The sequence below is a fragment of the Triticum dicoccoides genome, chromosome 7A (assembly GCF_002162155.2).
Source record: "Triticum dicoccoides isolate Atlit2015 ecotype Zavitan chromosome 7A, WEW_v2.0, whole genome shotgun sequence".
NCBI lineage: Eukaryota > Viridiplantae > Streptophyta > Magnoliopsida > Poales > Poaceae > Triticum > Triticum dicoccoides.
Window position 1 is genome coordinate 603,135,348 of NC_041392.1, and position 18,365 is coordinate 603,153,712.

An 18,365-nucleotide genomic window follows, 5' to 3' on the forward strand; every position below is an offset into this window, starting at 1 on the left:
CCGATTCACATACATCCTAGATAAAGAAAATCTATGTCGCGTTGGTCGGCATAATTTTCATAAACAATAAATGAACCAATAGTTATAAAGATAATATACATACCACATCCGAATCATAGACAGGACGAGGGCCGACGGGGGCGGATACCAAAACCATCGCACTATATAAGATGCAATAATAAATGTAAGAAAATGATACAAGTATCTATCTAAACATACAAGTAAGAATATTTTTCCTTTCAGAAAGAAGATAAGAACAAGAGGCTCACCACGGTGGTGTCGGTGATGAGATCGGCGCGGGTGATCGACGGCGGTGAAGACGGGGACGGGGCGTGACGAACCGCTAAATCTAGACAAATCTCGAGGAAAATGGAGCTTGGAGGTCGAGTTTCGAGAGGAGAAAGCTTAAGTAGTGTGGCTCGGGCATTCCATCAAACACCTCATGTGCATAGGAGGTGAGCTAGAGCACCACAAAGCCCTCTCCCCCTCGGACAGAGAAAAACAAAGCACTGGGGTGCTCTGCTCGCGAGCGAGGGGTATATATAGGCACCTCATTGGTCCCGGTTGGTGACATGAGCCGAGACTAAAGGGGAGCCTTTGGTCCCGGTTCAAGCCACCAACCGGGACCGATGGTGGTGGGCCAGGAGCGAGGCCTATTGGTCCCGGTTCATCCCACCAACCGGGACCACAAGGTCCAGATGAACCGGGACCAATGGCCCACGTGGCCTGGCCGGCCCCCTGGGCTCACGAACCGGGACCAAATCCCACATTGGTCCCGGTTCTAGACTGAACCGGGACTAATGGGCTGACCCGGCCTGGACCAAAGCCCTGTTTTTCTACTAGTGAAGCCGTCCGAACCATTCCAGCCGGCTCTGCCATCAAGTTCATCAAGGGCCTCGTGAGCCGCTTCGGGGTCCCCAACCGCATCGTCACAGATAGCGGCTCGCAGTTCACTAGTAACCTCTTTAAAACCTATTGTGCTAACCTTGGAACGCAGATCTGCTACGCTTTGGTAGCCCACCCTAGGAGCAATGGTCAGGCCGACCGTGCCAACACAGAGGTCCTGAGGGGCCTCAAGACCAGGACCTTCAAGAAGAAGCTGGAGGCCTGCGGCAGGGGCTGGCACGACGAGCTTCAGTCCGTGTTGTGGTCCATCCACACCACCGCCACCAAGCCAACGGGTGAGACTCCGTTCTTCCTCGTCTACGGGGATGAAGCAGTCCTCCCTCATGAGGTCAGGAATCACTCCGCGCGGGTCCTGGCGTTTGACGAAATGCAGCAGGACGCCATGCCGGGGATGGATCTCGTGCTGGGGGAGGAACAACGTCGTGAGGCTGCATTAAGGGCAGCAAGGTACCAGCAAGCGTTGCGGCGCTACCACTACCGCAACATTCGCTCCAGGACGCTCGAGACGGGCGACCTGGTCCTGAGGCGGGTCCTCTCCAGGCAAGGCTTGCACAAGCTCTCACCCATGTGGGAGGGCCCGTTCAGGGTCGTTCACATCGCCAGGCCTAGCGCAGTGCGCTTGGAGACGCAAGAGGGGACACCCATCCAAAACGCCTGGAACATCCAGCACCTCCGGAAGTTCTACCCATGAAGCAAGGCCCAGAGCCTGAGAAGCAAGGCCCAGAGCCTATGAAGCAAGGCACAGAGCCTGAGAAGCAAGGCCCGATGCCTGTGAAGAATCACCGCCCGTGGCACTCTCACGTAATAATGAGTTGGGGATGTACATGCCCTGGAGTCTTAGGAGCGCCGGCCTCAGGCCCTGGGGCTCCCTCCCATGCCTAGTGGACAGCACTTAGCTCCGCGCTGGTGAGAAGACTCGAAGACTGGATTAGGTGCCGGACGCAGCTTTTCATTTGCTTTCCGTAGTTGGCTTGCTTTTCCTTAATCGAGTTTGCCTTTGGTGTTCCTTGCTGATTTGGTTCCTTCTCCTTTTACCACGTTTTTTTGGCACTGGTTTACTCGTGATCTCTCTCTCTCCCATACCTCGCGAGGGGGCTAGGCAGGTAGGTGCCCTCGTGAGCTTTCCCTTCTCTCTGCCTTCTCGCGAGTCACCCTCGTTCGAGCCTGGAAGCTGGCGCAACTCTCCTAAATCCATGCAAAGTGCTAAGTCAAGTTTCGGGTGAACGGCAAAATCCCCCTAACAAATTTTTGCAGTTCTTGAGCACACGCGGATATCTCATGAAGGAAGGGGCGTCCCAAACACGCCAGGTTAGGTTATCTCTTCGCAAAATAACCGCTTGGCATGGGAATAACTCGCGTGTTGCATTAACCAAGAACCATAGTTCGATACACGCCCCTCTGGGCCCATACTGGTTTCATTTTCTGGTGCAGGGAAAGAAAGTGAAAAATCAAACAAAGCGGTGTTTCAACAATCTGCGGGGGCAGGCCCTTAGCGACGCCCAAGCCTAGCTGGACCCCTCCTCGCGCTTCACGAAGGCGCGGTGACGAGATGACCCGCTGCCTCCTTCGAAGTGAGCGCGACGGCTGATCGTAGCCACTGTTGCTGGAGCTGTAGCAGGAAGGAGAGCCGTCGTAACTGGAGGAGATGCGGTCGCCGCTGAGGGCAGGCTCGCCCTCACCCTCGTCACGACTGTCGCCAAGGCCAAGCACCTCCTCGCCGTCATTCGTCTCGGGGCAGCATCCGGCGCGGCAGCCATCTTCCTCGAACACCCTCACGAAGAGGGTGAACCTGCCATCATACTTGAAGTGGAGCGTGCACCGCCTTCCCAGGCCGCACGCGCGGGCGAACGTCTGCCAGCCGCGGACCAGGGCTACGTTACCCGCGGCAGAAGTCTCGACCGCGACCCAGGAGGCCTTGCTGCAGCAACCATCCGCTTGCAACCAGAGCCCCCCCGGCCCAGGGGTCGGCAGCTCATCGATAAAGAAGCGCGGAAGCTGGAGCCAGTTGCCGGCCGGGTTTTCCGACCAAACAACGAACTCCGGCGACGCCTCCGCTGCATGGAAGCGTGGGCGGGGAGGCCTCGCCACCATCGCGCACCTCACCCCGTCAACTGGAACGCCACGGTTGGGACGGCCCCCTCTGCATGCCATGGCGCCGCCTCGATGGTGGGCCACTGCGGGGGGTCGCAGCATGCTTGCGTGGGCGGCCGTGACCGCGCTTGGGCACCGGGGAATCAGGGTCCTCGCGAGGGGCCTTTCCCTTCTCGGCGGCAGAGAACTTCCTTTGAGGTGCCATCGGAGGCACTAAAGCAATGGAGCAAGAAGGAGGGAGCAAGCAAGGAAGAGATGGGCAATGGGGGCTTCGCCCCCCTCCCCATTTATAGCAAGAGAAGGCCAACCGACATCTCCCACAATCACAGGTAATGATGGTTCCCCTTGCATGTCGCAAGGACTTGTCAAGTCGTGCGATCGCCGAAACAGTATGGGGAAGCTGAGACGCCCACGTTCAATCAACCGCCACACGTCAACCAAGGCCGCAGGCTTTTGGGGCCCATGGCGCTTCGAGCTTGACCCTTGGATTTGCCGCGAAGCCAAGCCCGCGCGCACCATGGGCCCAGGGGCTACTGTCGGCGTTCTGGGAACGGGGGTCCCCGGACATGCCTGCGTGCGGCTCGCGGCGTGGATGAGCCATCAGGACGTACGGCCCATCTTCACCAACAAAGCACTCAAGACCCTCGCGAGGGGGACGATGCAAGACCTCCTCCGGAGTGGCCTAGCTAGGCAGGCTCACGAGGAGTGGAGATATCAAGGCGGGGCGAACCTCACGAGGTTTTCATGACATGAGTCGTGACGATGGACACCAGGCGGGCGCCAGCGTGCACAACGTCCTTGTTTCCTCTTTGGTGCAAAGGGGGCAAGCGCAGCCGCGGAGTACCGAGGCATCAGGCAAAGGTTGCCATTTCGTTGCAACAAGACCAAGACCAAGGACAGCAAGACGGAGGTCATCGTGGAGCCCGGAACAGCGTCACCACCAAAACTTTGTGCAGGCGAAGACTACTTTTGTCAGGATAGCTTGTACTAGCAGTCCCCCTTCAAATTAGCCCGCCATTGTTTGCTCCTTTCCCGGTCGATATTTGGGAAGAGGACCAGGGCCTCTATAAATAGGACTAGCCACCACAGTGGAGGGAGGGAGACAAGCTGACTAAGCCCAAGAATTTCTCAACCTCAGGAGGCCGTTCTTCCCTTGTATTGTTCATCATCAGCCCAAGAGGCAATCCACCACCACCACACTAGAGTAGGGTGTTACACCGCAACGCTGGCCCGGACCAATATAAACCCTGTGTCCATCTGTGTTGTGAGTTCGTCGAGTTCATCCGTGAGATCCTAGCAAGCTAGAGCATGGATCGATTGGAGGGATAGACATCACGCGCACCCCAGTGTTCGAACCTTAAGGGTTTGCCGGGACCCCAACCCCGACAATAGTTTTGCAGTATAGCCCCTAAACTTCATGCATATAATAACTTATTAACCGAGCATCGTATTAAGATGATCTATATATGTAACTTGCTTAGAATTTTGCCTAGTTTCATAATTTGCCACTTTCGTCTGTGTTTAAAATGTTTAAAATATTGTTTGATTAAATTTGCTTAAATGCCATGCTAAAATGCTTTAATTCATAACAAATTAACCGTAGCTCCAAACTTGACAAACTTCATATGTAAATGGGGTAGAAAAATGCATAGGTTATCATGGTAGCACTACTTTGCATGTTTAACAATTCTAAAATGTGGTTTAGGGCAGAACAATACCAAATCTAATATATGCTCATGAGGATTTCTCCGGACTTGTTGCTTGTTGTTCCGGCCTCATTTAAACTTGCATAGATAGGTAGTTTTCATATGCTTCACCTCTTGCTTTGTTTAACAATATTTAATATTATTGAGTACATAAACAGGAGAGAACTAAATCATTGTTGTGGTGTTTCGTCAATATGCAACTCATTGCATATTGAGCTCCACTTAACTTGTAGTTTTGCTTGTGCACTTTGCCATGCCATGCCTAATTAAACAAGACATGCATCATACTTGGTTGTGCATCATGCCATGTTTATGTGGTGGTTGTTTACTATGTTGCTTGTTTCTTTTCGGGTTGCTTCTCTCGTTAGCTTCAGTTTCATTCCGGAGTTGTGAGGATTCGTTCGACTTCGTCTGTTTTTCTCCTTCATAGACTCATTCTTCTTCCTTGCGGGATCTCAAGCAAGATGACCATACCCTCGAAATCACTTCTACCTTTGCTTGCTAATTGTTTGCACTATTGCTATGCTGCGCTACCTACCACTTGCTATATCATGCCTCCCATATTACCATGTCAAGCCTCTAACCCACCTTTCCTAGCAAACCGTTGTATGGCTATGTTACCGCTTTGCTTAGCCCCTCTTATAGCGTTGCTTGTTGAAGGTGAAGATGAAGTTTGTTCCTTGTTGCAACATGGATATTGTTGGGATATCATTATTATCTCTTATTGACTTTAATGCACCTATATACTTGGTAAAGGGTGGAAGTCTCGGCCTTATGCCTGGTGTTTTGTTCCACTCTTGTCTCCCTAATTTCCGTCATACCGATGTTATGTTCCTTGATTTTGCGTTCCTTACGCGGTTAGCTGTTATGGGAACCCCTTGACAGTTTGCTTTGAATAAAACTCCTCCAGCAAGGCCCAACCTTGGTTTTACATTTGCCTAACAACCTAAGCCTTTTTCCCTTTGGTTTCCGGAGCCCGAGGGTCATCTTTATTTTAACCCCCCCGGGCCAGTGCTCCTCTGAGTATTGGTTTGAAACGAGCTGCCTGCGGGGCCACCTCGGGGAAACTTGAGGGTTGGTTTTACTCGTAGCTAGTCTCATCCGGTGTTGCCCTGAGAACGAGATACGTGTGACTCCTATCGGGATTTGTCGGCACATCGGGTGGCTTTGCTGGTCTTGCTTTACCATTGTCGAAATGTCTTGTAACCGGGATTCCAAGACTAATCGGGTCTTCCCGGTAGAAGGAATATCCTTCGTTGATCGTGAGAGCTTGTGATGGGCTAAGTTGGGACACCCTTGCTGGGTTTTGAACTTTCGAAAGCCGTGCCCGCGGTTCTGGGAAGATGGGAATTTGTTAATATCCGTTTGTAGAGAACTTGACACTTAACTTAAACTAAATGCATCGACCGCGTGTGTAGCCGTGATGGTCTCTTTCCGGCAGAGTCTGGGAAGTGAACACGGTTCTTGTGTTATGTCAGGACCCCGATTCTAAGTCACACCGATCTAGCCTCTAACACCTCATATCACTTTGTGGCCTCATGCACGGTATTCCCACGGGTGTCGCCTTACCATGGCCCGGGACCGTTTGCGCCTATTGGCTCATGTATATGATAGTGTTGCTAGCATCCATATGACACAAAACCCAGGCCAACATGACTAGTCGTGAACCCAAAGTGGCACTAACTTACGGGGACAGGCATACATGAATCAACATCGAGCATGCCGGTCAACAGCGTGCGAATCCGGGCTGTAACACTGGGCTAACAGGACTCCAGGAACCCAGGCTGTAGCAGGCTAGGCAGGACTCCGGATGTCACCGCGTGACATTTCCCCGAAGGGACAGACACAGGAATGAAGTGAATCACATGCCGGCCAGTCAAGTGTTCCGGAGCAGTAGTGCTAGGCTAGCAGGAATCCGGTGAACCGGGCTGTAGAGGACTACTATGGCTCATGGAAGCACAAGACTACATTTCCCCATAAGAGAGGCTACCAAGGATAAACAACTAGGTTGTCGGATCCCACACATACCAAGCATTTCAATCATACACACAATATGCTCGATATGTGTAAATATAACATGGCATCACAACATAACTCTATGACTCAAGTATTTATTCAATAGACTCCGAGGAGCGAGATACTACAAACATGGGTCTCATGACCCAACATTCAGAGCATACAAGTCAAAGCACATGCGGAAGCTTAACATGTCTGAGTACAGACATGTACAAATAAAAAAGGCTGAGAAGCCTGACTATCTATCAGATCCTGCCGAGGGCACAAGATCGTAGCTGAGGTAACAAGCTAAATGTTAAAGTACAAGCGGTATTACTAGCGAGACTGAAGTCTCTCTGCAAAACATAAAATAGGCAAACGTGAGTACAAATGTACCCAGCAAGATTTACATCAGAACTATCTACATATGCATTGGTATCAAAAAGGGGTGGTGGAATTTAACTGCAGCAAGCCAGCTTTGACCAAGTGGCTAACCTGAACTACGACTGCAAGCAACTCTTTTGAGGTGGCGCACACGAGTCAAAATATTCACCATATCAATACACCACTATGGATCCGCTCCCGTCTCCCTACGAGAATGCCGTTGATGGCACTCACGCTTATCTTGCGCATTTTAGGGTATCCACTTTCACTTGTCGATGAACTGTATAGGCAACCAAGTAGTCCTTTACCGCAGACGCGGCTATTCGAATAGATGATGTTAACCCTGCAGGGGTGTACTTCTTCACACACGCTCTCACCACTTACCGCCGTTTACATGACTTGTACTCGGCAACCTTCAAGCGGAAGCCCAACGAGGGTGTCGGCCACGGCCTACCTAAACACTCAAGTCTCTAGTCCAGGTTTATCGCCTATCCAGGTTCCATCCGCAGGGAGTCCGGCCGAGGTTTCCACATACGGCCCCGAACGATGTGTACAGGGTTCCAAGACACCAAACGGGCGCCCGGCATGCCCAGCCATGGTGTATCTACCGCATCATAGCCCACCCCTAGGGTCAGCATTACGCACGGCCACCAACACATATCCTATAAACACCAGAAACTAGTTGCAACTCCTGGACAGAGAACTAGGGTGGTTAAGAAGCGGAGAGCGTCCATTGGTTTCGGGCCCAATGCATGGTAGTAGTTGGTTCTTAAATCACACATACAGATCTCGGTGCTTAAGGACGGTTCCAATGAAACAACCCACCATGTACTCCTACATGGCCTCTCATCGATACCTTTACCAAATCGTGTTCAACACACTTAGCTCACACACAGTAGGACATGTTCACAACTTTCCAATTCATCCCTGGTGAATGAGACCTGACACAACTCTAAGCAATAGCAGGCATGACAAACAAGCATGAATGAGTAGGAACATCAGGGATCAAACAACTCCTACTCATGCTAGTGGGTTTCATCTATTTACTGTGGCAATGACAGGTCATGCAGAGGAAAGGGGTTCAACTACCGCAACATGTAACAGTTGAATCATTGTTGTCCTAATGTAGTAAAAGAGAGCAGGAGCCAGAGAGTGCGATTGTATCGGAATGAACAAGGGGGTTTTTCTTGCCTGGCACTACTGAAGATAATATAGCTCTTCATCGGTGTCATCGAACTCATCGTCGGGATACATCTATCGAGAGGGGACAATCACCAGCAAACACAGAAAGAATACAATCAAGGCAATGCACAATATGGTGCATGATCATGACATGTCAATATGCTGTGATTTGAGCTAATGCAGCTAAGAACAGAAGGGTTTGAGTTGATTTGAACTCAAGGTTCAAATTCAAATTCAAACTAAGAACTTATAAGGTGCATTATCATGTTTTGATCTAAACAGCAAGGTTAAGATGTTTCAACATGCATGAAACCAGTACATATGGATAGATTGGATTTTTCTAATCACTTTTCATATATAAATCTTTTCATTCTGAGCTATGGTTTAATTTCTATGATTTTTAGAGGTTTTGGATATTTTCTGAAATCCAGAAAATATTTACTGCATCGGCATTACATCATGCTGACCTCAGCAGGTCAACAAGGGCTGGTCCGGGTCAAACCTGAACTGTGGGTCCCACTGGCCAGTATCACAAAGCAGGCTAGGGTCACAGACATGTGGGTCCGGTCAACGGCAACGTCAGCACGGTCAACTCTAGTGCGTGGGTCCCGCTGGGTTATAAACTAATTAAGCATAAATAGAACAGGGTTAATTAGGGCTTGGGTCCCACTAGTCAGTGGCTCCAGGGGTGATTATTGGTCTGATTAGTGGCTAATTAAGATGGACACGTCACCATCACCGGCGTCGTAACGCCGGCAACCAAATCCGCGGCGGGTGTGCACCGGAGTGGCTCGGGTTTCACCTACAGGAGGCTGCTTGGGCCGCGGGGGGTCCCGTTGGAAAGCTGGCACTCGGCCGCATCCAACGAAGGTGGAGGAAGGCCATGGGGTTGCCGGAGCTGGGCACGGCGATGAGGTCAAGCGGCGGCGTGGCTCAGGTTCCATGGGCGCAGGGCTGCAGCTCGAGGGCGAGCAAACGGAGGTGCTTGGCAGTACCTAAAGGTCATCAAAAGCACGCCAGCGCATCTAGTAGGAGCGGAGGGGCTCGGGGCACGGAGCTCGCCGGCCATGGCGGACTGCGGCTTCGGGTGCTTGCGGGGCAGCGGCTATGATGCAGGATAGAGCACGAGGGAGGAGGGGAAATGGATTAGAGCTCATAGTGCGTCGAACGGAGAGCTTAGCGGGCTCGGGGACGCTTCAGAGACGGCGAATCGTCGGCAGCGATCCACGGGCCAAAGGTTGAAGACGACGGCCTAGGCGAGGCTGCGTTGCGTCTGGTGTCACGTGGCTTGGTCGACAGGAAGAGGGCATCGCGGAGGAGCCTCTGGGTTGTACTGGGAGGGGTAGGGTGGCCGGTGGACATGCGGACGGTGGCGACGAGCTCCGCTCGGGCATGTGCGGGAAGAGAGCAGAGGAGGGGGAGGGAGAGCAGCGAGTGAGGAGGAGGGGGAGAGGTCTCTGGGCGTCTCCGTGGCGCGTTCAGAAGAGTCGGGCGTCACGGTAGAAGAAGAAGCTGGCGCGCGCGCAGCGACCACGCGCCTCTGCTCCTACTGGCAGGAGGTAGACGACGCGGTGAGGAGGTGGATTGGGCCCTCTACAGTGCTGGGCCGCAGCTGGGCCGCCAAGTTGGCTACGTCAGGTAAGTTAGGTGGGTCTCTCTCTCTCCTTTATTTTCTGTTTTTATTTTCTATTTCTTTTTGTAACTTTAGGGCTTTAATTAAAATGCCACCACTATCTCAAAAACCATGAAACTGTTCAATGCCATTGTTTGGATTATTTCCAACAGTAAACATTTTAGTTCATGAGTATTTGGACATTTAAATTATTATATAGGATTTAAATGCCCAAATGCAAATAAAGTATGATTTAATTCAGTGACCCAATGTTGTCCTAGAAAAATGTGAACCATTTTTGTCAGAGGTTCTAGACCAAGGCAAAGATGATGGACATTTTTTATGGGCATTTCAGGTTCATTGAAAATATTTTTATTTTGATCCTAGTTGCATTTCATTTGGTGCTAGGGTTTGAATATGCAGTACATCCCCATTTCAAGTTTAACTGAAATTTAAACATGATGCAACACCATATACTAGCACTAGGCATTACTAGAACTAGGGATGTGACAACTCACCCCCACTAAACAAGAATCTCGTCCCAAGATTCAAGCGTAGGGTAAGATGAAGGGGGAACACAAACTAACATAATCTTCATGATCCAGGTTGCACTTCATAAAGGCGTTGATTCAATCACCATCTTTGTCTCGTCATCTTGCTCTGAGAACTCCAGCCAACATGACAACAAGAGGAAAAGGAAACTCTGGAAGGATCGATCTTCTGGAAGATCGAACAACTGAGGATCAACTCATAGAATGAGACATAGCAACATCTCTCGAGCTGAGACACGAAGCACACATCTAAAGGGATGGAGTGGAACAGATGACGAGGGTTCACTAGGTAGACAACAATTCCACACCTAAGAGCGTGGTGAACGGTGGTCAATGTAGCGAGGATTTGAGTTGCCATGATACCATAATGAGACACCCTAGAGAAGGATGACTCGTAGAATTATCCCTCAAGTGGCAAAAAGAATTACTTTTGATTCAGAGATCAATAAAATCCTCTATACCGGCCTAGGGAAAATCTCGAGCAACCGTTTGAAGGAGTTCAAAAGAATGCCATACCCTGACTAGAATTGATGATGTGGACTACCTTGTTGAAGGCAAGATGGATGATCCCTACTTATCGTCGGAAATGGATGGAACCCGTGGTAGGATGGCACAACGGCGGTGCAAGATGGGAATAAAAGGCAAATGCTGGGAATGATTCTAGTAACTGGGGAGAAACCCAACAGTAGAGAGTGAGCCCACTATTTGGAAAGGTTATAACATAACAGAGGAAACCGAGAGGATAAGGATCCCTAAGGAGCAACTTCTAGAATAAGTCGCACGAAATCCTCATGGATAAGATAGTCAAATAGTTCAATCAAGATACTACAATGATAGATCTTCCGGCTATGTGTGTCGGCAAGAACATCAACCTTGTCGGGGCCTACATCATAGGTCTTGGAAAAGTTCCAACCATCATATCTGCCTGAGATTCAGATGTGGTTGGTAACAGGATATTTTCGACAACATGTCTGGAAAAGAAAGTTTGCAACACAAACCGATGAGATGACGTTGCGAGATTCTCGAGAAATGAACTACGGTAGCATGCTCCAAAACATGAGCTGGTTCTGCTAAACACATGTGAACATGTTGTCCCAGACAAGCATGACCACATAGTAGTCTTACAGTGAAACACTACCGAGTCCTAGTTGGGAACCATCATCAAGGATATCGAAGTCCTTGCATAAGTCATATGATTAGATCTTATGAAGAAACTTCTTTTCCCTGAACAAGTCAGCCAGTGGCTTGGTGTGCCACAGAATACTTCGCACATGCATGACTGACTTGGGACGATTCCAGGGGAAGCAAAACTAATCTTTCTCGAACTCACGGCGGCAACTTGCACCAAATGCACATGAATTCGAGGAAGTCACTTCTTCCATCCAAGCATAAGCTTCATGAATGGAACACGTAGGCATTGCTTACAAAGTTTTCAACACTAGGTTGATGTTCAACATGGATCATGGGGGAGACAAAATGCTGCTGATGGGCTCAACAGCAATTCATCGGAATTTCCATATCACTGGACTTCTACCATCATGTGAACACGGTGATAGCATTGGTCAGACCAAAATATGTAATGGTGTATGCTCGAGGGATCAACCACGAGTAAGACAACATTACGAACATCATTGGTTCTAATTTGACTTGACGATAGCCCATACTCAAGTAAAAGTTTTGACAAGGCAATAGATCCAGCAACTAATCACGAGGACCAATCGATGGAGATATCATCTTTCTTCAACACACAACAAACACAAAGATATCCCTTCTGAAAGAACCAAATTCGGCAAAGCTTTTATCTTCCAACTCTCCAAGTTGTTGTTTAGCTTAACCAACTAGCTCAGGGGTATCCAACACAGATTCTTGGAGAATGGGTGGTTTGGAGGAAAACCAACATGATCACGAACTCAACATAGCAGTCAGTTGACAACCTGGTAATACTTCCGAGAACATATTCGGAACATCATGAACCATCGATATGTTACTAAGCTCGAGAACAATCTTGCTTTTGAAAGCAAGACGATATGATCAAATAAGCAAGGGATTGAATAATCCTAACTCATTGATCGAAGAGTGCACCAGAAATAAGAACTAGGTAGCACAATCTATCTTAGAATGATGATTCAATAACCAACACGCTAAGAATGATAATATTGTCCATTTACTACCAAGCAACTTGTTGCTAGGAGTATTGATTTCACACATCACGATTCACTTGTCGGCATTCCGGTTGCGACAACACGACACCGAGGAATGAACAATGATGGCGAGAAGTATCTCTACATCAAGAATTCATAAGAGAAGGTGGAATTCTCATGACTTTCCTGACATAAAGTGGGTAATACTTCGAGGTAGAACAGAGCAAAAGCTGGATTGGCATTTTCATCTGCGGAATACAGCTACATTGACCAGTCCAAGAAATGGATGAGGTTCTGGAGTTTATTTCTCCTAGTCATTCCGTAATAGAATGGCTCGACAGACCACAAGAATAATAGGCATCGACAGCGAATGCACGCATATTCTTGACTATCAAATGATAGACGGGGTCAGAATACAACTAAAGAGAACAACTCAAGGAACATATAACTTTCTGAGTTGTGGATGCATAGATTAATATGTCGAACCAAGTTCAACAGGTTTCTTCCAGATAACCCATGCAGAAAGGTAGAACTGGCAGAATCACAATTATGAATGGAGAACTCCTCAAGAGTACTCTAATTGTGATATTTTGGTTCAAAGAACTTCTGCCTTAATGGTTCATGGTATTTGGAAGAAAGAAATACCACGGACCTCGAGGACTGTCGCAAGGTTACTAATATCCTAAAGGAACGAGCAAGCACTATCAATAGGAGGTAAGTAGGGTGAATCTCGGGTTCAAGAACCCAGGAATAGAATACCTACTACTAAATGGCATCATGGGATGCTTTCGAGAATGGTGGCCAGAATCATCACACCGGAACACAAAACATGGCTAGATTACTAGGTGACTCCCTAAAACACCTAAGGTCATAATAATGGCTCCAACATATATGTCGAGGCAATAGAGTACCTCAACTCACGGATTAGTGTGGTTGAACTGGCCCAAGGAACATCGGGAACGGAAAGAAGGGATTTGCAAATGCATCAGACTATTTAGAAACCTGGGATGGCTCGGATAGCATAACGGCTGTAAATGCTCAAAATGATTTGAGACATCCTGCAAATTGTGGCATAACCACTTAACATCACAATACCAAAGTTCTGAGATGAATAGTCAACACACAGAAGTAGTAGGAACCGAACTCGGGCTTGAATCCATCAATCCTACGAGTCTACGGATTAGTAACACGTGATCCTGATAGAAATACGAGAAGTCTAGTTCTTAATCCCTGCAGAACAGAAGAGGTTGACTCATATCAGAAGGGCATAAGGTAAAGGAGTAAAATGAGCCTTACGTTCCCATCCACAATAAATTCCCTTACGTAACTAAAGCATTACTAGACTCAACTTCGACCAGTTTGGCTTGGTAATCCTACAGGCAGTAGGCTCTGATACGAAAGCTGTCAGGACCCCGATTCTATGTCACACCGATCTAGCCTGTAACACCTCATATCACTTTGCGGCCTCATGCACGGTATTCCCACGGGTGTCGCCTTACCATGGCCTGGGACCGTTTGCGCCTATTGGATCACGTATATGATAGTGTCGCTAGCATACATATGACATAGAACTCAGGCTGACATGACTAGTCGTGAACCCAAAGTGGCACTAACTTACAGGGACAGGCATACATGAATCAACATCGAGCATGTCGGTCACCAGCGTGCGAATCCGGGCTGTAGCACTGGGCTAACAGGACTCCGGGAACCCGGGCTGTAGCAGGCTAGGCCGGACTCCGGATGTCACCGCATGACATTTCCCCGAAGGGACAGACACAGGAACGAAGTGAATCACATGCCGGCCAGTCAAGTGTTCCGGAGCAGTAGTGCTGGGCTAGCAGGACTCTGGTGAACCGGGCTGTAGCGGACTACTATGGCTCATGGAAGCACAAGACTACATTTCCCCATAAGAGAGGCTACCAAGGATAAACAACTAGGTTGTCGGATCCCACACATACCAAGCATTTCAATCATACACACAATATGCTTGATATGTGTAAATACAACATGGCATCACAACATTACTCTACGACTCAAGTATTTATTCAATAGGCTCCGAGGAGCGAGATACTACAAACATGGGTCTCATGACCCAACATTCAGAGCATACAAGTCAAAGCACATGCGGAAGCTTAACATGTCTGAGTATAGACATGTACAAATAAAAAAGGCTGAGAAGCCTGACTATCTATCAGATCCTGCCGAGGGCACAAGATCGTAGCTGAGGTAACAAGCTAAACATCAAAGTCCAAGCGGTATTACTAGCGAGACTGAAGTCTCTCTGCAAAACATAAAATAGGCAAACGTGAGTACAAATGTACCCAACAAGACTTACATCAGAACTATCTACATATGCATTGGTATCAAAAAGGGGTGGTGGAGTTTAACTGCAGGAAGCCAGCTTTGACTCAGTGGCTAACCTGAACTACGACTGCAAGCAACTCTTTTGAGGTGGCGCACATGAGTACACATATTCACCAGATCAATACACCACTATGGATCCGCTCCCGTCTCCCTACAAGAACGTCGTCCATAGCACTCACGCTTATCTTGCGTATTTTAGAGTATCCACTTTCACTTGTCTATGAACTGTATAGGCAACCAAGTAGTCCTTTACCGCGGACGCGGCTATTCGAATAGATGATGTTAACCCTGCAGGGTGTACTTCTTCACACACGCTCTCACCACTGACCGCCGTTTACACGACATGTACTCCACAACCTTCAAGCGAAAGCCCAACGAGGGTGTCGGCCACGGCCTACCTAAACACTCAAGTCTCTAGTCCAGGTTTATCGCCTATCTAGGTTCCATCCACAGGGAGTCCGGCCGAGGTTTCCACATACGACCCCGAACGATGTGTATAGGGTTCCGAGACACCAAACGGGCGCCCGACATGCCCGGCCACGGTGTATCTACCGCATCATAGCCCACCCCTAGGGTCAGCGCTACGCCCGGCCGCCAACACATATCCTATAAACACCAGAAACTAGTTGCAACTCCTGGACAGAGAACTAGGGAGGTTAAGAAGCCGAGAGGGTCCATTGGTTTCGGGCCTAATGCATGGTAGTAGCTGGTTCTTAAATCACACATACAGATCTCGGTGCTTAAGGACGGTTCCAATGAAACAACCCACCATGTACTCCTACATGGCCTCTCATCAATACCTTTACCAAATCGTGTTCAACACACTTAGCTCACACACAGTAGGACATGTTCACAACTTTCCAATTCATCCCCGATGAATCAGACCCGACACAACTCTAAGCAATAGCAGGCATGACAAACAAGCATCAATGAGTAGGCACATCAGGGCTCAAACAACTCCTACTCATGCTAGGGTGATTCATCTATTTACTGTGGCAATGACAGGTCATGGAGAGGGAAGGGTTCAACTACCGCAGCATGTAACAGTTGAATCGTTGTTGTCCTAATGCAGTAAAAGACAGCAGGAGCGAGAGAGTGGGATTGTATCAGAATGAACAACGGGGTTTTGCTTGCCTGGCACTTCTGAAGATAATATAGCTCTTCATAGGTGTCATCGAACTCATCGTCGGGATACGTCTATCGAGAGGGGACAATCACCGGCAAACACAGAAAGAATACAATCAATGCGATGCACAATATGATGCAGGATCATGACATGTCAATATGCTGTGATTTGTGCTAATGCAGCTAAGAACAGAAGGTTTGAGTTGATTAGAACTCAAGGTTCAAATTCAAATTCAAACTAAGAACTTATAAGGTGCATTATCATGTTTTGATCTAAACAGCAAGGGTAAGTTGTTTCAACATGCATGAAACCAGTACAGATGGATAGATTGGATTTTTCTGATCATTTTTCATATATAAATCTTTTCATTCTGAGCTATGGTTGAATTTCTATGATTTTTAGAGGTTTTGGATATTTTCTGAAATAAATAAATCATTTCTGATTTATTTAAAATCCAGAAAATATTTACTACACCAGCATTACATCATGCTGACCTCAGCAGGTCAACAGGGGCTGGTCCGGGTCAAACCTGACCTGTGTGTCCCACTGGCCAGTCTCACAGAGCAGGCTAGGATCACAGACATGTGGGTCCGGTCAACGGCAACGTCAGCACGGTCAACTCTAGTGTGTGGGTCCCGCTTGGTTATAAACTAATTAAGCATAAATAGAACAGGGTTAATTAGGGCTTGGGTCCCACTAGTCAGTTGCTCCAGGGGTGATTTGTGGTCTGATTAGTGGCTAATCAGGACGGACACGTCACCATCACCGACGTCGTAACACCGGCAACCAAATCCGTGGCGGGTCTGCACCGGAGTGGCTCGAGTTTCACCTATAGGAGGCTGCTTGGTCCGCGGGCGGTCCCGTTGGAAAGCTGGCACTCGGCCACATCCAACGGAGGTGGAGGGAGGCCCTCGGGTTGCCAGAGTTGGGCACAACGATGAGGTCAAGCGGCGGCGGGGCTCAGGTTCCATGGGCGCAGGGCTGCGGATCGAGGGCGGGCAAACGGAGGTGCTAGGCAGCACCTAAAGGTCATTAGAAGCACGCCGGGGCATCTAGTAGGAGCGAAGGGGCTTGGGGCACGGAGCTCGCCGGCCATGGCGGACTGTGGCTTCGGGTGCTCGCGGGGTAGCGGCTACTATGCAGGATAGAGCACGAGGGAGGAGGGAAACAGATTAGAGCTCATAGTGGGTCGAACGGAGAGCTTAGCGGGCTCGGGGACGCTTCAGAGACGGCGAATCCTCGGCAGCGATCCACGGGCCTAAGGTTGAAGACGACGGCCTAGGCGAGGCTGCGTTGCGTCTGGCGTCACGTGGCTTGGTCGAGAGGAAGAGGGCATCGCGGAGGAGCCTCTGGGCTGTACTGGGAGGGGTAGGGTGGCCGGTGGACATGCGGACGGCGGACAGCGGCGACGAGCTCCACTCGGGCGTGTGCGGGAAGAGAGCAGAGGAGGGGGAGGGAGAGCAGCGAGTGAGGAGGAGGGGGAGAGGTCTCTGGGCGTCTCCGTGGCGCGTTCAGAAGAGCCGGGCGTCGCGGTAGAAGCAGGAGCTGGCGCGCGCACAGCAACCACGCGCCCCTGCTCCTACTGGCAGGAGGTAATAGACGACGCGGTGAGGAGGTGGGTTGGGCCCTCTATAGTGCTGGGCCGCAGCTGGGCCGCTAGGTGGGCTGCGTCAGGTAAGTTAGGTGGGTCTCTCTCTCTCCTTTATTTTTTGTTTTTGTTTTCTATTTCTTTCTATAACTTTAGGGCTTTAATTAAAATACCACCACTATCTCAAAAATCATGAAACTGCTCAATGCCACTGTTTGGATTATTTCCAACAGTAAACATTTTAGTTCATGAGTATTTGGACATTTAAATTATGGGCCATTTCCATTTCTGTCCCTAACTCGAACCACCTAATCAGATATACCCCTAATTCAAAAGCCTGCTCAAATTTGCCCCTCTGCCATTAGGTGCCCTTACAGAAATGCCCTTCTGCGCCGTTACCGTCTAGTCAAACAGCTTTGACCGTCCTGAAAAAAATAGCAAAAAAATTCTAAAAAGTCTTAAAAAAATTGAGATCGAAGATACTCATGTGTGCAAGGTGTGTGCAAATTTTTGTGCTATTTGGACATTCCAGGAGCTCGTGGCGAGGAAAAACAGTTAATGTGCATGCTTGTGAACAGTAAATTTGAAATAAAATAGCAAGAAAATTCAAAAAATATGAAATTTTTTGGCATCAAAGAGGCTTGGGTGCACAAGGTGCTTGAAAGTTTTGGTGATCAAATGACATGCGAGGAGCTATAGCAGGAAAAACCAAAATAGTC